Here is a 26441-nt window from a genome sequence, read left to right as displayed (position 1 = left end):
GAGGGCAAATCTGGGAAACCTTGTTGGGAGGAAGTACCAAAGACTGCAAGATGTTTGGGAAGAGAGAGAATTGGAAAGGAAATTCTGAGACAAAATGTAACCTTGGAGATTTCCCCAAAGTTTGGTCATGCCCCTCTCTCTGGCTTCCCTTGCCAATGTTAAGGAAGATGGGCCTTTCCTTTTCCACTATCTTCTTGTTCACCGTCAGCTGCGCTGGACAGAGACTAGCCCTGACCTTTCTGTCTGGAGGAGGTGAACGCTGGAGCCATCTGGTGCCTTGCATGTATGAGTAGCTCACCCAGATGCATCTCAGGGATCTCATTAATCGAGGTGAGAGCTGTGCTTCCAGGAAATCAGGCCATGAAACTTACACAGATGCTCAGAATTCAGAGAAAGGCAAGGATCTCAAGACTCGGTTTATGGCAGAGACTACAAACTGATGGCCTGTGAGCTGTGTGGGACCCATACATGTATTTTGTTTAGGCTGCATAGTGTTGAAAAATTGGGAGATTTGAGATACATGCTCAGATTTCAGATTTCTCTTTTCTCTCTTTTTGAAAAAAATATGAAGATAAGGCAATGTTGAACATGCACTTCAACATGGGAAGACATTAGCTGGAGGGGACTTGGCTGCCCCTTCATCCAGGACAATGCCCTTGTGTTCGGCACACTCACATGAGGTATTCATAGGTACTGACATCCCACCCATTTTAGTTATTTCCATGACCAGCCTGGTCTCTGTTGGAGGGATTTGAGTTTTCATTCTTTAAGGTTTAGTGCCTAGGTGACAGAGAAGTTTCACTCCACTTGCCAGATTTGATTGTGTGGTATTGATTCCTGTGGGCTGAGTTAAAAAAAGTTTCTGGGGTTCATTAGAAAAGAGCCACTATTGATTGGTGATGTCTGCCATGGGCATGAGATGGGGGGCTCATTGTCACCTACAGTCTAAAGATCAACCACTAAGCATTTTGAGGAGAAGACCTGTAGGACTTCTTAAGTCAGGTAGAGAGTAGCTTCCAGAATAGCTTGGAAGAAGCAGTGGGCCAGGCTAGCCGAGTTCTAATTCTGATTCTGCCACTATGTAGCCTGGTTGATTATTCCAGTTCACAGTTTCCTCACCTGGGAAATGGGGTTAGTGATCCTTTCTGTATCTACATCATAGGGTTACTATGGGGAACTAAGTATGATGCTATGCATAGAAGGGCTGGGATAACCATAACAAGAATTCCTTTTGTTCTCTTGTGTTGATTTGGTTTAAAATCCTTTCTGAAGTGTGCTCATTATTTAGCAAAATTTGGAAATGGACCTCTACCTAAGACAACTGGTAGATGTAACTTTTAGTTTCTGAGTTGCTAAGGGAATTTTGTAACACACATTTTTTCTTTTATTCGAATGTGGAACTGGAAGGGGAATCTAGAGATCAGGCTATGTCTGTGTAAGGCCTATTTCCTGATTCCAAGAGGTCAGTGTTGAGAGGCAGCTCAAGTGCTGTGACCACCACTTCCTCATTTCCTATTAGATATAATAGTCATCATAGTAATAATGATAATAGCAGATATTTTCTCTGTACTTAGTAGTAGTGAAGACACTTGAGATGGATTATCTCATTTAATCCTTATGATAAACCTATAAAGTATTTACTGTCCCCTAGATTACAGAGGAGCAAACTGAGACTCAAGACATTTAAGTAACCTGTCCATAGTTCATGGCTATAAAATGGCAGAGCTGTGATAAGTATAATCACAGCTAAAGTGTATTGAGCACTCACTGTGTGCCAGTCACTATCCTAAGTGTCGACATGCACTAATTCATTTGATCTTTGAGTCAACCAGGTTAGGTAGATACTTTATTATCCATGTTTTGGTCCCATGAAGAAAACCCAGGATCAGAGAAGTTAGTCACCTTGCCCAAGGTCACACAGCTCTTGTAACTCATAGGCAGGCAGGCTAACTCCAGTGTCCACTATACTTCATTGTTTTTGTCTTGAGCACAGGATTGCCAGATCTGAGCCTGTGCTGTGTCTGCTGTGCTCCCTGGCCCCTGCAGGCTGTGGCTCCATTGAGCAGCTTCCAGAAGGAGAGGGGGAGATAGACCATGAGCAAATCTCCAGAGGAAACAACTGTTTAGTGGATCCTTTATTGTCCATAAAGGCCCTATAGGAGCTCTGCCATGTAGGTGCCTCAGAAAAAGAAATGCCAGCGATATAGTTGTACGTACTACTGCAGTTAGGTAGTTATTTTGTTCCTGAGAAGAGGGGATATGAAGTCTCAGAATTCTACTTGTGAGGCAGAGCCAGAGAAATGCTCTTTCTTTCTGGGGATTTTGCTTCAACAACTATTAAGTCCCTGAGGCAAGACAAACATTCCTGAGGTGTAAGATCCACATCGTGGACGGGTGGGAGCTCCCACCAGGGTCCATTGCATCCACCACTGGCCCCAGCTGCAGCCACCTCCCCCAAAGCAGCCAGCCGCTGAGAACAATCCAGTCCATATCAGGAATCAGAAACTGAGTCTCAGAGAGCTTGACTTTGTCAAGAACACACACCGAGTTGGTGAGAGAGCTGAGTCTGGAATCTAGATCCTCTGACATCCACTTCTGGGCTCTTTGCTTCATACATACATGGACAGACAGGTGGATCTAATCAAGCACTATTTATGGAGGGCTCGTCATGCACAAGCATTCTCCAAGCACTTGGTATGTAATAACTCTCATGAGCATATTGGGAGGGACTATTATTATTCCCATTTTACAGATGAAGACACTAAGTTTCACAGATGTTAGAAAGCTTGACCAAGTTTACACAGTAAATGAGTTTGACTTCAAGCCCACGCTCTTAACCGTTACGCTCTGTTGCCCCTTGGTTTTTTTGTGAGTCACCTGAAAAGCCTCTGAATCTGGAAAACTGTTGGAGGTAAGATGTATGGAGGTCAGTGGGAGAGGCAAGACATACTATATTAGAGTTCCTGATGAGGGTCCACTGCTGCCGAAGCAAGAATGGTACCACCATGGGATTTGCTTGAAAAGAAAATGATCTGTTGATTCTCCAGTAGAAGAATAGATCAGTAAAAGTTCTCAACTAGGGTATGTCTTTCTTTTTATTTTTTTTAACATCTTTATTAGAGTATAATTGCTTTACAATGGTGTGTCAGTTTCTGCTTTATAACAAAGTGAATCAGCTATACGTATACATATGTCCCCGTATCTCCTCCCTCTTGCGTCTCCCTCCCTCCCACCCTCCCTATCCCACCCCTCTTCAACTAGGGTATTGTATTCATGGAAATGCCTTTGCCTTTTATGCCACTGAGGAAAAATGTTTCCAATATAGAAATCTGTGAAGACTTAATGAGATAATATTTGAAAGTCAGTTGAGGTACTCGGCAGAGGGGGCTAAGTAAGTTCAAGATATAAATTGTCTCAAATGTTTATCTGTGAAAGGAATCTCATTTTATAACAATGCAGTACGCTGGTAACGGCCATCGGGCACCAAGAAACACTACAGGAAAGCCGTGTTCCCTGGAAACAGATAGGGATCCTGGTGCCACTAGCCCCTTTAAAAAGCTGAGCCAGAGCGGGTTTCACGCAGCAGCTGTGCTTGGGGAGCTCTGGTTGGGGTTGGTGGGAATGCAAGGAACCCTCATGGGCAATTCTGCCAGGCCACAAACTCTAAGAAGTGTTTGTGAATGGAGTGGCTGGTGGTTGTGCAGATGGTACAGCTGAGGCCAAGAGACTGGGGCAGACCAAAAGTCAGCGGCTGCTCCCTTCCTGCCAGTGACCTTCAACTTCCTGACTGAATTTCTTCCCTCTTTTCTGGAGGGAGATCTGCATTCTGCTTACCTGTGAGGAACCCTTCACTACTGTGGGCTTCCTATGAAGTTCTATCAACATAACTGATGGAGACATTTATTTTGTTATTTCCTGAGCCCAACACGTGTGCTAAGTGGTTCATAAAATTAAAATGAACCCTTTCTTCCTGACTGAATTTTTACACATTTATAGGGTGTTCTGCTTTCATTGAAAGCCAATAGGCATCATACCAAAATTACAAAAACAGGTACTGAAGGGGTGAATTATTTATTTCATAGAAGGAGTTATCTTTGAGTTATTTTAAAGAGTATGTGTTCAGGTCTGTGATGAAAATTATTAGCTTGAATAAAATTTGATATACTCGGCCAAAAAAAAAAACCAAACAGGCAGGGGGCGGAATTCCCTGGCGGTCTAGTGGATAGGACTCTGCGCTTTCACTGCCAAGGGTGCAGGTTCAATCTGTGGTCGGGGAACCAAGATCTTGCAAGCCCCGCAGTGCAGCCAAAAAATAAAACAATAAAATTTGATGTACAGGTACTTCGCATTATGGGCGCTAAGTATTTTGATGTCATAACTCCAGCTCTGACACAGAGCTGGGTACATAATAAGCACTCAAATACTTGCTGAATGAATCTTTCTCCAAGTGCCAGGCCTATTTTTCCAACTATTTATTGGGCATTTGTCTTGATATCTTGCATCAACCTCAAAATTTACATACATACATGATCTCACTTCTTTCCCTTAAATACCGTGTCTCCTTCTCCGTGAGTGTACATGTAGAAAGTGTCTAGGGGACTGGATGGCCTTCATTTAAATTCTGGCTGCCTCATTTAGTAATCTGCAACCTTAGGCTCTTTATTAAAGCTCTCTTTGCCTCATTTCCCTCACCTGTAAAATGGGTATGATAATAGTGCCTGCGCTATAAGGTTGTGGTGAGAATTAAATTAGCATGGATCTGGCACGTAGCAACACATAGTAAATGCTGAATGTTAGCATCTCCTATTTTAGCCAACCACTTAGGAACTAACTGTGTTAGGAACTTTGTTGTTAAGCTCACCTTTCCTTTCTTCTCGCTAGATCCAGTCTGACTTCACCTCTCACTGTTTTTGGTCCACCCTAACTCTGCCACAGTACAAGTGCTTCTTATTGCAAAATCCCTTTCCCTTCCAACACAACTTCTGAAGACCAGGGTGTTCTTTCTAAACGGATTATTCCCCTCCCCACCGCTTAGGAGTCACCTTCCTTCGCACAGCAATCCAGACCTTTGATGAACTGCCTTCTGGCTGCAAATCCACGTTCCCAGCCCGTCTTCAGCCATTCCACACCTCTCTCCATCTCTACAGTCTAGCCACATTGGACTCCTTTCTGCTTCCGGAAGATACCAGATTTCCACTCCTCTTGGCCTTTGTTACTTTTCTCTGAGATTTCCTTACCTTTCTGGTTTCACCAATATCATCTAGGTGTAGTTTTCTTTCACACAGTCTCATCCTACAGAAAGAATTGCTCCTTCGGGTATACCCCACAGAACTTCATCACCTAACTTGGTTATAACACTTAATCATTTTGCCCCTCTCCACCTACCTTTCTTCCACTACTGGATACAAGCTCCTTTAGGTAGGAACCACAGACCGTGAGGTCTTTAACCATTTCTGTGTTACTAGGGCCTAACACAGGATTGCTGTTCAATAAACTATCTTTTTCTGTTTTTCCTATGGTAAAATTAAAATGTTCTCATCAGAAAAGAAAAACTCTATAGGAATAAATGATTTAGGATGTGAAAATTCCCTGTAATCTGCACCTACTGTTAACTCCTGCCAAGGTTCATGGGCATCATTTCTGACATTTGCCTTGCAAACAACACAATATTTTAAAGTGGAATGGGAGTAAATAATTATGATGATTCCCTATCAAGAACACAGATTTTTTTTTTTTGTATAACTTGTACTATGGTAGACTTTCTGTTGCAAAGAAAATATAGAAATAGTTGCTTTTATAAAGGAGCAATACTGGGCTTCCCTGGTGGCGCAGTGGTTGAGAGTCCTCCTGCCGATGCAGGGGACACAGGTTCGTGCCCCGGTCCAGGAGGATACCACATGCCGTGGAGCGGCTGGGCCCGTGAACCATGGCTGCTGAGCCTGCGCTTCGCAACGGGAGAGGCCACAACAGTGAGAGGCCCGCGTACCGCAAAAAAAAAAAAAAAAAAAAAAGCAATACTGTTATTCTGTCCTACCTTCTATTTTTATAGGATGCCTCTCATAATTTCTCCTCTTCACTTGAGAAAGGGAAACACAGATGCACAAAGAAATGGGAAGGATACTAATTTCTCTTTTGAACCTAAGGGGAAAGCACATGTTTCTACCAAATTTCCATTAGGCTTTGAAGGCAGAACGATTTTTCATTTGGAACCCAAGCAGAATTTCAAAGATGTTCAACGCTGGTACCCTGTCTCTGCGTCACTGCTGAAGGCAGGTGTAAGGCTGGCAGGATCCGAGGGCGGCATGCATGTGCTTCACAGGAGGGCGGTGTGTGGGGCTGGGCGCTTCTCTGGCTGGCCTGGGGGTGAGGTCCATCTGGTCTCCTTCCTCCCCCACTGGTGGCTTAAGGGCTCCCTTTCTGATACCACTCCCTCCTTCTGCTGTCCCTAATGCTGAAATCATCATCTGGTTCTTCACTTGTTCCCACTTCGTTTAATTGTCTCCTTGAAAGCTTATAAAGACTCATTTTGGTGTCTGGCCCATAGCTATATAAAGGCACATATTTTAACCTGATAGTTTAGTTTTTTTTTCCTTTCCTTTTTCCCCCCTGAGTTCGTATGTTCTTCGAAACCACCTTGGCTGGACTGTTAGTCAGGGGTGCTCGTCAGAGGTTTGGAGCCTCTCAAAGGAATCAGTTCAGCTGCCCAGACTCACCGGATTAATTTAAGCCCTCCTGCACGGGCCGCTTGGCCATGTGAGCACAGCTTCGCAGGCTGGGGCAGCAGCAGGACACCCCGCTTGACTTGAGAAACTCCCGCTTGGTCCCCCTCCTTCCTATTCCCGGTTCCTTGCTGTCCTTCCTCCAGTCCACCAATAAAACAAAGAAACCTGAGAAATAATCTCTGAAAGAAGAGACTTCTCGGACCTTGATTGTCACACTGGCCTCGAGCCAAGCCTGAGCCTACCTCAAAATGAACCGAGGATGGGGAGCTACTGGAAGGCAGTCAAAACCCCCGAAAAGTGAGGTCGTGGACAACCCTTACCAGCAACAAACTTACTTGCTCTGCCTTCCTTTTCTTTTACAGGAAAAACGAAAAGTCTAAGACATTAAACTCCAGAATGCCTTGTTCATATATCTAACAAAATTGAGAGAGAATGTGCGTGCACATGTAAATGTGTGTGTGTGTGTGTGTGTGTGTGTGTGTGAGCATGTTTACAACCTGGCTAGAAAAATTATCCTGGGTCAAAGGTCTTCTCAATTGCTGAAGGTGATGTTTATCATTTTCAAGGCACGCTTGAATTTTTTTTGTTTTTGCGGTACGCGGGCCTCTCACTGTTATGGCCTCTCCCGTTGTGGAGCACAGGCTCCAGACGCGCAGGCTCAGCAGCCATGGCTCACGGGCCCAGCCGCTCCGCGGCATGTGGGATCCTCCCGGACCGGGGCACGAACCCGCGTCCCCTGCATCGGCAGGCGGACTCTCAACCACTGCGCCACCAGGGAAGCCCATGTTTGAATATTTTTACTACTCATATACATGTGTATCCACAAACAGTATTGTGTACTGTTTAGTATGCTATAGTTTTATAAGCAGTATCTCATATTTATGAAATATGATACATACAGTCACAGAAAATGAAGGAGCCAGGATGTCAGTATTCTGCTTATGTGCTTTTTTGATAATGATAGTTTCGTGAAAAGGGTATTTTAATGCATTCTCACTTGAAATGCAGCAGATGCCAACTATGAGGGAATGAAGGTGCTAATTTATAGTTTTTAAAAAATTGTGCACAGAAACTTGAAAGAATGTAAGTGCAAGCTTAGCAATAGAAGGAGAAGTGAAAAGACGCAAAATGGGGGGTGGAGGGGTGGGAATGGAGTCCTTTCGTCTGTAACCAAGGAGGTCTGTAAGAAACCACGGAAGCTTCTGCTAATTTGAAATTCCACCAGCAGAGAAACAAAACTCTGCTGGGTTATTGAAGAAAGGTCTTGGCACCTTATGCACGGGAAATGAAACTTTTCGTTTTGCAGTTGGCTTGTAGATTGGTTACAACCCCTCCCTGGCATGTTTCAAAGGCTGAGGATCCGGCTGTAGTTAAGAGATGTGGTTTGCATACATTGCCTAGTTGACAGCAGCAGATCAACAGTGAAAGGCTAATTAACTAAATGAAGGCAGCAAAGAAGTAAGGTTTTGGCAAATGATAAAGCCATTCATTGAGCCACTTTACTTCTCCTTTAGCTAAATTCTGTTTTTAATTAGCCTCAGGATGTTTTTCTTGCAGCCTTTTAGAAGGAGTTTCTTTCCCTTGTCAGGTGTTGCATCCCAGAGTCAGATGTGGTGAGGAGAGGAAAACCTCAGCACATCCACCACAAAGCAGGAGTTACCAGGCATCTCTCGCGCTGTCCCTTCCCCTCCCTGCACTCACAGCCTTAGAGGCCGAGGCCTTCCTGTGGGAGAGCTGGCTTCTCCTGCTGGACCAGCTACAGTTAGTTGTTGACTTGGAGGATAATTCTGAACACATGCAGATTCATCTTGCTGGAGCCCAAGCTCTGGATTTCCTTACTTCCAGCTGATCCATAGGAAGCATTCAACCTTGGATGTGATCAGATCAGCCCAGCAACCCACAAGCGAATTGAGTCAGATGCCGTTCTTCTTTTGCTCCATACTTCTCTTTTTTCCTGCCCCATTTCTTGGAACTTTGTAGGCCTTTGTAGCTTTTGTCTAAATGGCCAGAAAGCATGTGTCTATTTATAAACAGGAAGACTGAGGCAAAGTTAGTATTTTAGCCAAGCTCATGTGGGGATTGTGGAGAAGGACAAAGATTGTCAAATCTCCTGGGGCTTGGCTGAGAACTGGGCCAGAACTACTGGGTTGGGATGTTAATTTAGTCCACAGAATGGGGGATGGTGGATACGATGCTCACGGCAGAAGATGTGTCTGGTGAACGAGACTGGTAGGTCATTAGAATTTAGAGAAGACCGTGAGGAGAATGAAGGAGTAAGCTATAGGAGTAGTGGCAACTAGATTTCACTTAGAGGGGACTGGGTATTTGTAGAAGTGAGACAACAACAAATACAGTGACCACGTCTTTTAGAAGTCTTGATGTTATGACTTCTCTCTGCTCTTCCTGTTCTTTCAACCTGTTCAGTCAGTGCAGGCTAATAAACTTTCAAGGCCTGGCTTGGCCCTCCAGACTCCTCCAACTTCCCTCCACCCACCCCTATGCTGAGTTCAGTGGCTCACGGGCCCCTGTGATGATGAATTTTATGTGTCAGCTTGACTGGCCTAAGGAATGCCCAGATAGCTGGTAAAACACAGTTTCTGGGTATGTGTGTGATGGTGTTTTATTTGAATAGGTAGATGGAGTAAAGAGGATTGCTTTCACCAGTGTGGGTGGCGTTGTCCAATCCACCTGATAGAATAAAAAGGCAGAGGAAGGGTGAATTTGCTGTCTACTTGAGCGGGGACATCCATTCTCTCCCACCTTTGGACATTGGTGCTCCTGGTTCTTGAAACTTCGGACTTGGACTGGATCTTACACCATGGGCTCCCCCCAGTTCTTGCGCCCTCAGACTGACCAGGACTTACGCCACTGGCTGCCCTGGTTCTCAGGCCTTCAGGTTTGGACTGGGACTACACCACCTGCTTTCCTGGGCCTCCAGTTTGTAGACAGCAGATCGTGGGACTTCTCAGCCTCTCTGATAGCATGAGCCAGTCCTCATAAAATATCTCCTATATGTCTATATATCTCCTGTGGCTCTGATTCTTTTTCCTTTCTTTTTTAAAACATCTTTATTGGAGTATAATTGCTTTACAGTAGTGTTAGTTTCTGCTGTATAACAAAGTGAATCAGCTATACATATACATATATCCCCATATCCCCTCCCTCTATCATCTCCCTCCCACCTTCCCTATCCCACCCCACTAGGTAGACACAAAGCACTCGAGCTGATCTCCCTGTGCTATGTGGCTGCTTCCCACTAGCTATCTATTTTACGTTTGGTAGTGTATATATGTCCATGCCACTCTCTCACTTCATCCCAGCTTACCCTTCCTCCTCCCCGTGTCCTCAAGTCCATTCTCTACGTCTGCGTCTTTATTCCTGTCCTGCCCCTGGGTTCTTCACAACCTTTTTTTTTTTTTTTGATATTCCATATATATGTGTTAGCATACAGTATTTGTTTTTCTCTTTCTGACTTACTTCACTCTGTATGACAGTCTCTAGGTCCATCCACCTCACTACAAATAACTCAATTTCCTTTCTTTTTATGGCTGAGTAATATTCCATTGTATATATGTGCCACATCTTCTTTATCCATTCATCTGTTGATGGACATTTAGGTTGCTTCCATGTCCTGGCTATTGTAAATAGGGCTGCAATGAACATTGTGGTACATGACTTTTTGAATTATGGTTTTCTCAGGGTATATGCCCAGTAGTGGGATTGCTGGGTCATATGGTAGTTCTATTTTTAGTATTTTAAGGAACCTCCATACTGCTCTCCATAGTGGCTGTATCAATTTATATTCCCACCAACAGTGCAAGAGGGTTCCCTTTTCTCCACACCCTCTCCAGAATTTATTGTTTGTGGATTTTTTGATGATGGCCATTCTGATTGGTGTGAGGTGATACCTCATTGTAGTTTTGATTTGCATTCCTCTAATGATTAGTGATGTTCAGCATCCTTTCTTGTGTTTGTTGGCAATCTGTATATCTTCTTTGGAGAAATGTCTATTTAGATCTTCTGCCCATTTTTGGATTGCGTTGTTTGTTTTTATGATATTGAGCTGCATGAGCTGCGTGTATATTTTGGAGGTTAATCCTTTGTCAGTTGCTTCGTTTGCAAATATTTTCTCCCATTCTGAGGGTTGTCTTTTTGTCTTGTTTATGGTTTCCTTTGCTGTGCAAAAGCTTTTAAATGTCATTAGGTGCCATTTGTTTATTTTTGTTTTTATTTCCATTTCTGTAGGAGGTGGGTCAAAAAGCATCTTGCTGTGATTTATGTCATAGAGTGTTCTGCCTATGTTTTCCTCTAAGAGTTTTATAGTGTCTGGCCTTACATTTAGGTCTTTAATCCATTTTGAGTTTATCTTTGTGTATGGTGTTACGGAGTGTTCTAATTTCATTCTTTTACATGTAGCTGTCCAGTTTTCCCAGCACCACTTATTGAAGAGGCTGTCCTTTCTCCACTGTATATTCTTGCCACCTTTATCAAAGATAAGGTGACCACATGTGCCTGGGTTTATCTCTGGGCTTTCCATCCTGTTCCATTGATCTATATTTCTGTTTTTGTGTGTTGCTCTGTTTCTTTGAAGAACCCTTACTAGTACACCCACTGAGCACAGTGGTGTATTTCTTTCCCAGGAGAGATGGCAATTTTCTGCTTTTATTCTTACTTGAGGTAGTGAGCTCCTTAAAAGGACAGAGACCATATGATCATCTTTGTTTCCTTGACCAATTTATTGAACAATAGCGCCAGGCACTGTGATGGCTGCTTGTCATATTGCTTCAATGAATCCTCACCACAACCCAGTGAAGTAGTACTCTAATTCACATTATAAGGGAACTGGGCTCGAAGGGATTAAAATAATTTGCTCAAGGTCACACAACTAGTAGGTAGTGGAGTCAGGATGCGCTCTTGATCATGATGCTACTCACTTCCCTAGTGGACCCTCAAGAAACATTTGCTGAATTGAACTGGTAATTTGTATGGTGCTTATTTTATTGCATGTAGTGGGTGCTTAATTACTTGATTTCAAAACCCATTCAAGCTGAAAAGCCATGTAATCATCTAAGGGAGCCATTTCTCATAGATCCTAATATGAATAGGGGCAAAAAAAAAAAAAAAAAAACCCACAGTGTTACCACCAGGTAAGCAAAATGGTTACATGTCTCTGCAGGTGGTGGTGGATTCTGAAGACATGTGGTTTTTACTGGCTGAGGTAACTACACTTTATTATTTCATTATCTTCTCTTTATTACTGAAAAAATGTTGAAGGAAGAATCCCTTCTTCTGGGAGGAGGGTGGATCTGAAAGGAGGAGAAGTGGAAGGGAAGAGAAGCTTCTTTTTATGAAGTTAAGACTCATGAATCTATCTGTCTATGGCAGAGGGGCCATCAGCACAATGGTCTTTCAGGGGCAAAGGCTGTAAACTTGGTTATGAGAGACCCTCAGAGGTGCAGAAGAGGCTGGTGAAAGTGTTATTACCTCAACCGACAGATCTCCATCTTCACTCTGGTGTGATCCCCACTCCCACCCAAAGAACTCTTCTTCCCGGGACCCCCGTCTCATCTGCTTGCACCGAAATGCAGAACCACCCTCGTTCGAGGGACAGTCCAAAACCCCTAAACAACCCCCAGGTCGTTTCAGTCCCTAGTCATTTTAAACCCTTTTGTAACCTGCAAAAGAAAGGAACCTGAGTTAAAAAGGAAGCTGCTGAGTTTGGCTCTGAGCCAGTTTGCCTTCACACCCGCGCCCCCCAACTTCATACTCTGGACTTTTAAGCAGAAAGACATCCTGAGTCAGATTCCATGGGGTAGTAGTTAGGAATGAGACTGTGAAATTAAGAAAGGAGTCTTAGCTTTCATGACATTCCAAGTTCAATTATATCTCTCTTCAAACACTCAGCACTTGGCCTTAGGGTGAGCTTGCTTGGGCCCCCTTTGTGTGCACCCCTGCAGCCCTGAGTTACGACCATGGGCTTAAATTCTCATCGAAGGCTGGCTGGCTCCTCCCAAGATGGAAGACAAGTCAGTGAAGTAAGTGAGTGAATACTTCATAGCGCCTCGGGCCAGGGGAGGTGTCTGCTCTGCTCCCCGTGCCCTCTCCTTTCCCACCCGCCTTGGGAAGGACAGTGCCTCACCTACTCAACAGCCCAGGGACAGGTATGAAAAATAGAGAGGGAGAGAAGAGCAGGGGGAGAGGAACGGATCAAGCCCTCACCTCTCCTGGAATACTTAGCCCCAGTCTCTGTCTTTTTCACGGGCTGCTACATTGAGCAGAGTGATTTCTCCTAACCCAGGTATAAGCAAAGAAAACATTGATACCTTTTCCCAGCTCAGCTGAGGTGAATCAACTCAACAAAAAGCAGGAGGCAGAAGAGCTCAAAGTATTTTCCTAGTAGTGCTCTCTCTTTAAGGTGATAATGAAAGCTGCCAGTGTTGAGACCTACTGTGTGTTGAGCACAGGCTAGGTTTCTGACAAATAGGAATCCACGTAAGCCTCCTTTTTACACAGTTCAGATAATTGTGGCTCAGAAAAATAGTGACTTTGCCCAAGGCTCAGCGTGGGGCCCAGGTCTCTGTTTCATGTGCCTCCTTTCCAAGCCTCCTGCTACCAGTACTGCTCTTAGATCTGAGCAAGAGGGATCCCTGCCCTGGGCCCCAGGCTTTAGCGGGCCCCTCCCAGGAGGTAAGGAGTCTGGGGAACCGGGAAGCTCTGCCTACCCAGGGCCCACCTTTCCCCCCTCCCAGGCCCCCTTACATTTTAGATGTAAGGATACCTCTGGATACCTAGGCCTCGAGCTTCCTCACCAGAGAGTCCCGGCTGGAGTTGCCAGATGTAGCAAATAAATACAGGCTGACCAGTTAAATTTGAATTTTAGATATAGCAAATTTTTTAGTATAAACATGTCCCATGAAATACTTAGGACATGCTTAATGCTAAAAAGCTCTTCATTATTTATCTGAAATTCCAATTTAACTGCATCTCGCATGCTTTCTGGCAGCCCTAGCCCCAGCCCACTTCCAGGATGTGGCTGTGTGGGCGGCACGTGCACAGAGCTTGGATGTGCACACTTGGGTGTCCAAAGGCAGGCAGGCAAGGCCCCTCCTCTCAGAGCTGGAAGGAGCCCAAGAAGGGGGTAAAGGGGGCCGACTGGGACCCTCCACTTGCACCCTTGTTAAGGGTGTGCCTGCTCCCCAGACCCCACGTACGGCATAGATTGCTGTATCGTCTCTCTTAAACGCCATTTGCAATTTCCATAGTCATTTGAGTTCCCAGAACATGACCCCTTTTGTTTTCCTCACCTCCAGCTGGATCAGGGGCGAGGGGGTAGAACAAGCTACTCAGAATCCCAGTCTAAGGGCTGTTTCCATGTTGACGCAGTTGGCTTCACGGGGCTCTCAGTCTGTGAAATGGAGAAGCTGCTGGATGTGAGGGTTAACGTTTTCAGCGTTCCTGAGTAAAAGGTTCCTGACCATGAATGAGGTGCTTCACCTCTCTGAGGTCGTTTTCTTTCATTCGTAACATGTGAGAAATACCCCAGCCTCCTGGAGTGGGCATAAGGGTAAAATGAATTAACACGTGAAAGCATCTAAGCATTTGAGGTGTCAAGCCTCATAAACGCAGTTGGGTCTGAACAGTCAGGAACAGACCCCTCTCATTTTTGTTTTTAAGGCTCAGCTGGACCACCCACACATCTGTTTCCAGCCTGGGGGCCCTTGGATCTTCCGTGAGACCGAGATGGCTCCTGAGTCATAAGTGATGTCACCTCCATCCAAGCCTCCTGGAGCATTTTGTTAAATGAACCTGGGGCAGCGCCTTCCAGAACAGTCTGACTCTAGGTTTGCAACTCAAAATTACACTACACCACAGGACCTATGAGATGACTTCTGTCTAGAGGACAAGGCGGACCCGTCCCACCAAGATAGGGCTAAGTCACTCATCAGAACACACGTCTGAATTATTCCCCTGAACTTTATGAAGACTGCTAAGATCAAGTCTTACTAAGAATGATTAAATAAACAAAAACCTGACTTCTTTCCAGTGCCAGTTGAATGCTCTTTCTTGAGCACAAGTAGCAAAAAATGAAAAGAGAAAAGCAAATCATTCCCAACACGGGGCACGGAGTTTCCCTGGTCTTCTCTAGTCCATGTTCTCACATCTTCCTAATTCCTCTCTCCCTTTTCCCTCCATCTCCTTCCTCCTGCTTCTTCTCCTCCCAACAAATGAACTTGTAATCATCAGTTAGCAATCCTCAGGAAAATCTTCAAGAGGAAGGCGGTGTATTGTGAAGCAGGAAACAAGGACTCTGGTATGAGAAAGACTTGGGTCCCAGCTCTGCCATCTCCTGGCTGTGTCATCACAGGTAAGCTACTGAACCTTTCTGAGTCTCAGGTTTCTCTTGTAACAGTGATAATGCTACCTACTTTCACTTAGCACAGTGCCTGGCACCTAGAAGGTGCTTGTTAACTGGTGCCCATTGTTATTGAAGATGATGCTTAATATATATAAGATCATACTTTATGCTCAATAAAGCATAAACACATGAATGAATGAATGAAACACTTCCTGAAAAGTTACCTTTTCAAATTTTCCAGTGTCACAAAAGCAGAAGTCAGCCAAAGGAGTAACTTGGGGGTTTCTTCCAGCCCTGAGTCCCCAGGTCGGAGGGCTCCTTTGAGCCTCTGGCTTTTGTGACTCAGTCTCCAGCGTGGTCTGACAGTGTGAGACACACCTTGCTCTGCTGGCTCACTGTGCTTGTCTGTCCCCACCTCCTCCATCCTTCATTGATCTGGCTCACGTTTACCCGTAACCATCCTTGATTACCTGCAGGACTAAACAAGTAGGCAGCCATCATTAAGAAATCACAGGCGCATACCTTTCAGATAGCATAATCACCCCACCGGCTGGTACCAGTGCCCCAACAAGCTTCCCCGCTGTGGCCCACTATGCCAACAGTTCCACCCACCAGAGGTGAAAACAATTCTACTTTTCAGGGCTGGAGAAGACTGATTTTATGCAGCAAAATCCATTCAGTTATTCAGGACGCTGCTGTCTTTTTTTAGTTCAATTATTCAGGGGTTTCTGAGTACACGATTGTAAATTCAGCATTGGCTGGTCCTAAAGCTTAGACCTGACTGGTTGAGATTCAACTTGTTCAGTGTGTTTCTCAAACATGACAGTGAATCTGGACAAGAGAAACAGACATCCTTTTGGCAGAGAATCAAGTACAGAGAAATTTATCTTTAAAAACTTTTGATTCACAACCTCTAGCTAATACAAATAGAGTGCTTACTTTCATCATGATCCTTTCCCTTTCAAACCAACACTGGCAGAAAGATTTTTGGAAATCAGTAAACAGCCATCCCTGTATAATGAGTACATTTATTTCAGATAAATTCCTCTCTTTATCTCCTACTAAAATAGTACCCCCATGTCCTCTCTTGAATATTTAAATTGAGGGTAACATGCTTGTCTACCACGGTACCACGTTTCCTGGTTTCAGATGAGAAAGTAACCTGAGGATGAGGTAACAGGGATTCCATGTTATCTTTTGGAGAACAGAGAAGCATGTGGTTTCCTCTCAGAAAGCATGTCTTGACTGCTGGTGGTAAGTTATTTAACACTCACCACCGGTCTCCGTCCCCTGTGCTGCGTTTTAATGAGAGCTTCTGGAAAGTGATACCTCGTTACTTCTCTTGGCTCATTTATCCACTCAAACATTCATTGAGCATCTCATAGGTGATTTGGGGTTGGACAGTGGGGATACAGCAATATACAGATCCCAGTCCCTGCCCTTGGAAGGCCTACAGTCAGTGCAAGAGACAGATATTAAAAAAGAAAAAAAAATCACACAAAATATCTAAATTTACTCACTGCGATAAATGCTTTGTTGCCAGAATAACAGTAAAGAAAAAAGCATACGATAAGGAACTTAAGATGGTAAACTGTTCCAAGAAGATGTTGACAAAGTCATGAATTGAGTAGTTATTATTTTTGGTATTTCTAGACCCTTGCCCATGGCCTAGCACATTGTCAGTCTATTGTGTGAATGAAGACTCTTTTATGAGGCCCTTTTTACTCCAGAGTCTCCAATTTTAACAAGTAAAAACTTATACATATTGTTTGAGTTCCTAACATGGACCAGGCACTGTTCTAGTTCTTTATGTCTATTAGCCTATTCACCCCTCCCTCAAGGTTCTGAGGTGGGTACTAGCTATGCCTTCATTACATAGATAAGAAAATCAATACACAAAGGGGCTAAGGCATTTTATCGAGGTCACACACTTAATACAAGTTACTGCTTGCTAGAGTATGGATTTGAACCTTGATCAGCAGACCTCAGAATCTCAACCTCTAACCAGTGTGCAGCACTACTTCTTGTAAAATTACTGAGCTCTGCAATGACTCCAGGAACGTGACGAGCTGCAGTGAAGTAAAAGAAACAAACGTAAATAGCATGTCTTCCCCCAGTTACTAGCACTGAGGGTTACAAGAGAGCAAGAGAGAAATAGCACAGCTTATAACAACTCACTCCCTATCACCTGCCCCCAGGTTCTTCCTTTGCTAAATCCCTTTCTTTGGCCCAAAGCAGGCATCTCCTTCCATGACTCCATAGAAGTCCGCATTCTCAGGGCCAACTAGCTCTGGTTGGTGGCTTTGGGGGTTCCTGGAAGAATCCACACACTGCAGCCACTACAGTGCCTCACCTTGCGTGGATGGCTAGCAGATGCCCCTTCGCCAGAGTGAGCAGCCTCAGCATCACCATCACCTCTCCTTCCTCTGCAGGTGGCTCTTCTCTCTTCTACGTGCTTCTAGCTACACATGAAGTTGCGGGGGACACAACAGTTTGGGCCCTGGGTGCCAGACTGGATTGAACCCACTTGGAGTCAACACAATCTGCTTGTCTAGACCTCAACCCCTTCCTGGATCAGGGAGAATGGGATTCCCCCTCCTTCGCTCTCAGGGCAATAGCAGGGAGCATCTGAGGAAATCGTCACTGCGAGTACCCATCTTCCAGGAAAACAGCCTACCCCTCCCACTATGAGTTACTGTAACCTCCCCATTCTCCAGACTCATTCGTTTCCCTTTTTTTTTTTTTTTTTTAATTTGTGTGCCTATCCCCTTACTTGGGAATTCATACTCCATCATCAACTTTCCTGCTCTGGGTGTATATATGTACGTGAACTGGATTTACTTTAGGTGTAGCTGACTAGTCTGTGACCCTCCTACCACAGCCAGTGTGCTGTACCTTAGGGCAAGAGCTGGAGAAAAGCTAATGTCTTGCAGAGGAGAAAAGGAAATCTGAGGACTTTGATTTCGAGCCCTAAGGACTGATCCTTGGAAAACACAGTTCACCATCTCTTTGAGTTGTGGAGGTATTAAGTCAAAGCAGTTGCAAATTCCATTTGTTCAAGTCCTGTGATAAAAAGGCTTTGTTTATAATATCTGAAAATTAGTAAACTTAGAATATGCAAGTGAAGAATTTTGTCATGTCAAAGCTTCTAGCATTTCTTTGTGCTACAAGAGGTGGAGATATGGGGGAAAATATAACCTGTTTTTATGGAAGACTGACCTCCTTGGGCCTTTTGATTTTGCTAAGGGAAGTGAAGGTCCTATCCTGGAAGAAAGGCTTTAGACGTGAACTCCAAACAGCTAAAATGGCACAAGTTATTTTCATGGACTGGCCCCTGCCCAGCGCGGCCCCTCGCGGCTCACCCCGTGCCTCGCGCAGCCCTCGACCACCCCGTTGCCCGCGCCGCGGCCTCCACCTCTCCGGGGCCCCTCTTCTTCCCACCGCGCCCCACTTCCCTCTCCGGTCCTCTTTGTCCCCGCTGCCTCGGGGTGCTCCTCGCTCCCCTCCTTCCCTCGGCCGCTTCGGCCAGTCCCGTGCCCAGTGTGGACCCCCACCCCCTTTCGGACCACCGCTGCCCTGGGCCCCCGGCTCCTGCCAGCAGCATCCACGCGCCGTCTGCTCCCTTCCAATCACTCCTCTTTCCCTCGGTTTCCACTCCTCGTCCCCATTCCTTCCTAGTGGGTCCCCCGATCCCTCTACCCCACTCCGCCTTCCCCCACGAGTGTCCCTTTCTTGGAGGCACCTAACCCAGCAGGTAATCTGTACGATTGCCTCCGAAGAGCTGGGAGCTGGGAGCCCCGTGTACACCTGTGGTGTTTTCCAGGAGGGGTATGGGGGCCTGACCTTTCACAGGAGGGGAAGATGGCGGAAGAGTAAGACGCGGAGATCACCTTCCTCCCCACAGATACACCAGAAATACATCTACACGTGGAACAACTCCTACAGAACACCTACTGAACGCTGGCAGAAGACCTCAGACCTCCCAAAATGTGCGCGAGGAGAGGGGATTAAGAGCGCTGCTTAAAGGAGCTCCAGAGACGGGCGCGAGCCGCGGCTAAAAGCGCAGACCCCAGAGACGGGCATGAGACGCTAAGGCCGCTGCTGCCGCCACCAAGAAGCCTGTGTGCGAGCACCGGTCACTCTCCACACCTCCCGTCCAGGGAGCCTGTGCAGCCCGCCACTGCCAGGGTCCCGGGATGCAGGGACAACTTCCCCGGGAGAAAGCAGAGCGCGCCTCAGGCTGGTGCAACGTTATGCCGGCCTCTGCCGCCGCAGGCCCGCCCGCACTCCGTGCCCCACCCTCCCCCCGGCCTGAGTGAGCCAGAGCCCCCGAATCAGCGGCTCCTTTAACCCCGTCCTGTCTGAGCGAAGAACAGACGCCCTCCAGCGACCTACACGCAGAGGCGGGGCCAAATCCAAAGCTAAAACCCGGGAGCTGTGCAAACAAAGAAGAGAAAGGGAAATCCCTCCCAGCCGACTCAGAAGCAGCAGATTAAAGCTCCACAATCAACTTGATGTACCCTGCATCTGTGGAATACCTGAATAGACAACAAGTCATCCCAAATTGAGGAGGTGGACTTTCAGAGCAAGATTTATGATTTTTTCCCCTTTTCCTCTTTTTGTGAGTGTGTATGTGTATGCTTCTGTGTGAGATTTTGTCTGTATAGCTTTGCTTCCACCATTTGTCCTAAGGTTCTATCCGTCCGTTTTTTTAAAAATTTTTTTCTTAATAATAATTTTTTAATTTAATAACTTTATTATATTTTACTCTTTTATTTTACTTTATCTTTCTTTCTTTCTTTTTTCCTTCCTTCCCTCCTTCCTTCCTTCCTCCCACCATCCCTCCCTCCCTCCCTCCGTCCTCTTTCTTTCCTTCTTTTCTTCTTTCTTCCTTCCTTCCTTTCTTTCTTCCTACTTCTAATAATTATTTCTCTCCACTTTTTCTCCCTTTTATTCTGAGCCGTGTGGATGAAAGGCTCTTGGTGCTGCAGCCAGGAGTCAGTGCTGTGCCTCTGAGGTGGGAGAGCCAACTTAAGGACACTGGTCCACAAGAGACCTCCCAGCTCCATGTAATATCAAATGGTGAAAATCTCCCAGAGATCTCCATCTCAACACCAGCACCTAGCTTCACTCAACAACCAGCAAGCTACAGTGCTGGACACCCTATGCCAAACAACTAGCAAGACAGGAACACAACCCCACCCAATAGCAGAGAGGCTGCCTAAAATCATAATAAGTCCACAGACACCCCAAAACACACCACCAGACCTGCCCACCAGACAGACAAGATCCAGCCTCATCCACCAGAACACAGGCACTAGTCCCCTCCACCAGGAAGCCTACACAACCCACTGAACCAATGTTAGCCACTGGGGACAGACCCCCAAAACAACAGGAACTATGAACCTGCAGCCTGCAAAAAGGAGACCCCAAACACAGTAAGATAAGCAAAATGAGAAGACAGAAAAACACACAGCAGATGAAGGAGCAAGATAAAAACCCACCAGACCTAACAAATGAAAAGGAAATAGGCAGTCTACCTGAAAAAGAATTCAGAATAATGATAGTAACAATGATCCAAAATCTTGGAAATAGAATAGACAAAATGCAAGAAACATTTAACAAGGATCTAGAAGAACTAAAGATGAAACAAGCAATGGGGAACAACACAATAAGTGAAATGAAAAATACTCTAGATGGGATCAAAAGCAGAATAACTGAGGCAGAAGAACGGATAAGTGACCTGGACGATAAAATAGTGGAAATAACTACTGCAGAGCAGAATTAAGAAAAAAGAATGAAAAGAACTGAGAACAGTCTCAGAGACCTCTGGGACATTAAATGCACCAACATTAGAATTATAGGGGTTCCAGAAGAAGAAGAGAAAAAGAAAGGGACTGAGAAAATATTTGAAGAGATTATGGTTGAAAACTTCCCTAATATGGGAAAGGAAATAGTTAATTAAGTCCAGGAAGCACAGAGAGTCCCATGCAGGATAAATCCAAGGAGAAATACACCAAGACACATATTAATCAAACAGTCAAAAATTAAATACAAAGAAAGCATATTAAAAGCAGCAAGGGAAAAACAACAAATAACACACAAGGGAATCTCCATAAGGTTAACAGCTGATCTTTCAGCAGAAACTCTGCAAGCCAGAAGGGAGTGGCAGGACATATTTAAAGTGATTAAGGAGAAAAACCTGCAACCAAGATTACTCTACCCAGCAAGGATCTCATTTAGATTTGATGGAGAAATTAAAACCTTTACAGACAAGCAAAAGTTGAGAGTTCAGCACCACCAAACCATATTTACAACAACTGCTAAAGGAACTTCTCTAGGCAAGAAACACAAGAGAAGGAGAAGACCTACAATAACAAACCCAAAACAATTTAGAAAATGGGAATAGGAACATACATATCGATAATTACCTTAAATGTAAATGGACTTAAATGTAAATGCTCCCACCAAAAGACACAGATTGGCGGAATGGATACAAAAACAAGACCCATATATTTCCTGTCTACAAGAGACCCACTTCAGACCTAGAGACACATACAGACTGAAAGTAAGGGGATGGAAAAAGATATTCCATGCAAATGGAAACCAAAAGAAAGCTGGAGTAGCAATTCTCATATCACACAAAATAGACTTTAAAATAAAGACTATAACAGGAGACAAAGAAGAACACTACATAATGATCAAGGGATCAATACAAGAAGAAGATATAACAATTGTAAATATTTATGCACCCAACATAGGAGCACCTCAATACATAAGGCAAATACTAACAGCCATAAAAGGGGAAATCGACAGTAACACATTCATAGTAGGGGACTTTAACACCCCACTCTCACCAATGGACAGATCATCCAAAATGAAAATAAACAAGGAAACACAAGCTTTAAATGATACATTAAACAAGATGAACGTAATTGATATTTATAGGACACTCCATCCAAAAACAACAGAATACACATTTTTCTCAAGTGCTCATGGAACATTCTCCAGGATAGATCATATCTTGGGTCACAAATCAAGCCTTGGTAAATTTAAGAAAATTGAAATTGTATCAAGTATCTTTTCTGACCACAACGCCATGAGACTAGATATCAATTACAGGAAACGATCTGTAAAAAATACAAACACATGGAAGCTAAACAATACACTACTTAATAACGAAGTGATCACTGAAGAAATCAAAGAAGAAATAAAAAAATACCTAGAAACAAATAACAATGGAGACACAACGACCCAAAACCTATGGGATGCAGCAAAAACAGTTCTAAGGGGAAAGTTTATAGCAATACAAGCATACCTTAAAACGCAGAAAACATTTCGAATAAACAACGTAACTTTGCACCTCAAGCAATTAGAGAAAAAAGAACAAAAAAACCCCAAAGCTAGCAGAAGGAAAGAAATCATAAAAATCAGATCAGAAATAAATGAAAAAGAAATAAAGAATAGCAAAGATCAATAAAACTAAAAGCTGGTTCTTTGAGAAGATAAACAAAATAGATAAACCATTAGCCAGACTCATCAAGAAAAAAAGGAAGAAGACTCAAACCAATAGAATTAAAAATGAAAAAGGAGAAGTAACAACTGACACTGCAGAAATAAAAAAGATCATGAGAGATTACTACAAGCAACTCTATGACAATAAAATGGACAACCTGGAAGAAATGGACAAATTCTTAGAAATGCACAACCTGCCAAGACTGAATCAGGAAGAAATAGAAAATATGAAGAGATCAATCACAAGCACTGAAATTGAAACTGTGATTAAAAATCTTCCAACAAACAAAAGCCCAGGACCAGATGGCTTCACAGGTGAATTCTATCAAACATTTAGAGAAGAGTTAAAACCTATCCTTCTCAAACTCTTCCAAATATAGCAGAGGGAGGAACGCTCCCAAATTCATTCTACAAGGCCACCATCACCCTGATACCAAAACCAGACAAGGATGTCACAAAGAACGAAAACTACAGGCCAATATCCCTGATGAACATAGATGCAAAAATCCTCAACAAAATACTAGCAAACAGAATCCAACAGCACATTAAAAGGATCATACACCATGATCAAGTGGGGTTTATTCCAGGAATGCAAGGATTCTTCAATATACGCAAATCTATCAATGTGATAAACCATATTAACAAATGGAAGGAGAAAAACCATATGATCATCTCAATAGAAGCAGAGAAAGCTTTTGACAAAATTCAACACCCATTTATGACAAAAACCCTGCAGAAAGTAGGCACAGAGGGAACTTTCCTCAACATAATAAAGGGCATATATGACAAGCCCACAGCCAACATCATCCTCAATGGTGAAAAACTGAAAGCATTTCCACTAAGATCAGGAACAAGACAAGGTTGCCCACTCTCACCACTCTTATTCAACATCGTTTTGGAAGTTTTAGCCACAGCAATCAGAGAAGAAAAGGAAATAAAAGGAATCCAAATCGGAAAAGAAGAAGTGAAGCTGTCACTGTTTGCAGATGACATGATACTATACATAGAGAATCCTAAAGATGCTACCAGAAAACTAGTAGAGCTAATCAATGAATTTGGTAAAGCAGCAGGATACAAAATTAATGCACAGAAATCTCTGGCATTCCTATACACTAATGATGAAAAATCTGAAAGTGAATCAAGAAAACACTCCCATTTACCACTGCAACAAAAAGAATAAAATATCTAGGAATAAACCTACCTAAGGAGACAAAAGACATTTATGCAGAAAATAAGACACTGATGAAAGAAATTAAAGATGATACAAATAGATGGAGAGATATACCATGTTCGTGGATTGGAAGAATCAACATTGTGAAAATGACTCTACTACCCAAAACAATCTACAGATTCAATGCAATCCCTATCACACTACCACTGGCATTTTTCACAGAACTAGAACAAAAAATTTCACAATTTGTATGGAAACACAAAAGACCCCGAATAGCCAAAGCAACCTTGAGAACGAAAAACGGAGCTGAAGGAATCAGGTTCCCTGACTTCAGACTATACTACAAAGCTACAGTAATCAAGACAGTACGGTACTGGCACAAAAACAGAAAGATAGATCAATGGAACAGGATAGAAAACCCAGAGATAAACCCATGCACATATGGTCACCTTATCTTTGATAAAGGAGGCAGCAACGTACAGTGGAGAAAGGACAGCCTCTTCAATAAGTGGTGCTGGGAAAACTGGACAGGTCCATGTAAAAGTATGAGATTAGATCACTCCCTAACACCATACACAAAAATAAGCTCAAAATGGATTAAAGACCTAAATGTAAGGCCAGAAACTATCAAACTCTTAGAGGAAAACATAGGCAGAACACTCTATGACATAAATCACAGCAAGATCCTTTCTGACCCACCTCCTAGAGAAATGGAAATAAAAATAAACAAATGGCACCTAATGAAACTTCAAAGCTTTTGCACAGCAAAGGAAACCATAAACAAGACCAAAAGACAACCCTCAGAATGGGAGAAAATATTTGCAAATGAAGCAACTGACAAAGGATTAATCTCCAAAATTTACAAGCGGCTCATGCAGCTCAATAACAAAAAAACAAACAACCCAATCCAAAAATGGGCAGAAGACCTAAATAGACATTTCTCCAAAGAAGATATACAGACTGCCGACAAACACATGAAAGAATGCTCAACATCATTAATCATTAGAGAAATGCAACTCAAAACTACAATGAGATATCATCTCACACCAATCAGAATGGCCATCATCAAAAAATCTACAAACAATAAATGCTGGAGAGGGTGTGGAGAAAAGAGAACACTCTTGCACTGCTGGTGGGAATGTGAATTGGTTCAGCCACTATGGAGAACAGTACGAAGGTTCCTTAAAAAACTACAAATAGAACTACCACATTACCCAGCAATCCCACTACTGGGCATATACCCTGAGAAAACCAAAATTCAAAAAGAGTCATGTACCAAAATGTTCACTGCAGCTCTATTTACAATAGCCCGAGATGGAAACAACCTAAGTGCCCATCACCGGATGAATGGATAAAGAAGATGTGGCACATATATACAATGGAATATTACTCAGCCATAAAAAGAAACGAAATTGAGCTATTTGTAATGAGATGGATAGACCTAGAGTGTGTCATACAGAGTGAAGTAAGTCAGAAAGAAAAAGACAAATACCGTACGCTAACACATATACATGGAATTTAAGAAAAAAAAAAAGTCATGAAGAACCTAGGGGTAAGACAGGAATAAAGACGAAGACCTACTGGAGAACGGACTTGAGGTTATGGGGAGGGGGAAGGGTGAGCTGTGACAGGACGAGAGAGAGTCATGGACATACACACACTAACAAACATAGTAAGGTAGATAGCTAGTGAGAAGCAGCCGCATGGTACAGGGATATTGGCTCGGTGCTTTGTGACAGCCTGGAGGGGTGGGATAGGGAGGGTGGGAGGGAGGGAGACGCAAGAGGGAAGACATATGGGAACATATGTATACGTATAACTGATTCACTATGTTATAAAGCAGAAACTAACACACCATTGTAAAGCAATTATACCTCAATAAAGATGTTAAAAAAAAAGATTAAAAAAAATAAAGACGATTAAAAAAAAATTCTAAATCATTTTTGAAATAAAGGGCTGTAGTGATTCTATTGTTAATACAAGGATCTGTTTAAAAATTCTAAATCATTTTTGAAATAAAGGGCTGTAGTGATTCTATTGTTAATACAAGGATCTGTTTAAAAATTCTAAATCATTTTTGAAATAAAGGGCTATAATGATTTAAAAAAAAATTTTTTTCCAACAAACAAAAGCCCAGGACCAGATGGCTTCACAGGCGAATTCTATCAAACATTTAGAGAAGAGCTAACACCTATCCTTCTCAAACTCTTCCAAAATATAGCAGAGGGAGGAACACTCCCAAATTCATTCTACAAGGCCACCATCACCCTGATACCAAAACCAGACAAGGATGTCACAAAGAACGAAAACTACAGGCCAATATCCCTGATGAACATAGATGCAAAAATCCTCAACAAAATACTAGCAAACAGAATCCAACAGCACATTAAAAGGATCATACACCATGATCAAGTGGGGTTTATTCCAGGAATGCAAGGATTCTTCAATATACGCAAATCTATCAATGTGATAAACCATATTAACAAATGGAAGGAGAAAAACCATATGATCATCTCAATAGAAGCAGAGAAAGCTTTTGACAAAATTCAACACCCATTTATGACAAAAACCCTGCAGAAAGTAGGCACAGAGGGAACTTTCCTCAACATAATAAAGGGCATATATGACAAGCCCACAGCCAACATCATCCTCAATGGTGAAAAACTGAAAGCATTTC

General features: G+C 43.5%; 1 long non-coding RNA gene across 1 annotated transcript in view; it reads left to right on the top strand.

Moving 5' to 3' along the window:
• The window catches only part of LOC132426672 (uncharacterized), a 53893-nt gene extending 39206 nt beyond the window's left edge, over positions 1 to 14687 (top strand). The window contains exons 2-3 of the long non-coding RNA XR_009519749.1: positions 11899 to 11940; positions 14397 to 14687. This is a non-coding gene — a long non-coding RNA (uncharacterized lncRNA). The remainder of the gene's footprint in view (positions 1 to 11898; positions 11941 to 14396) is intronic.
• The last annotated feature ends 11754 nt before the right edge of the window (positions 14688 to 26441 follow it).

The sequence above is a fragment of the Delphinus delphis genome, chromosome 6 (assembly GCF_949987515.2).
Source record: "Delphinus delphis chromosome 6, mDelDel1.2, whole genome shotgun sequence".
NCBI classification, from domain to species: Eukaryota; Metazoa; Chordata; class Mammalia; order Artiodactyla; family Delphinidae; genus Delphinus; species Delphinus delphis.
The sequence above is the reverse complement of the archived record's forward strand: the minus strand, read 5'-3'. Positions and strand labels throughout refer to the sequence as shown.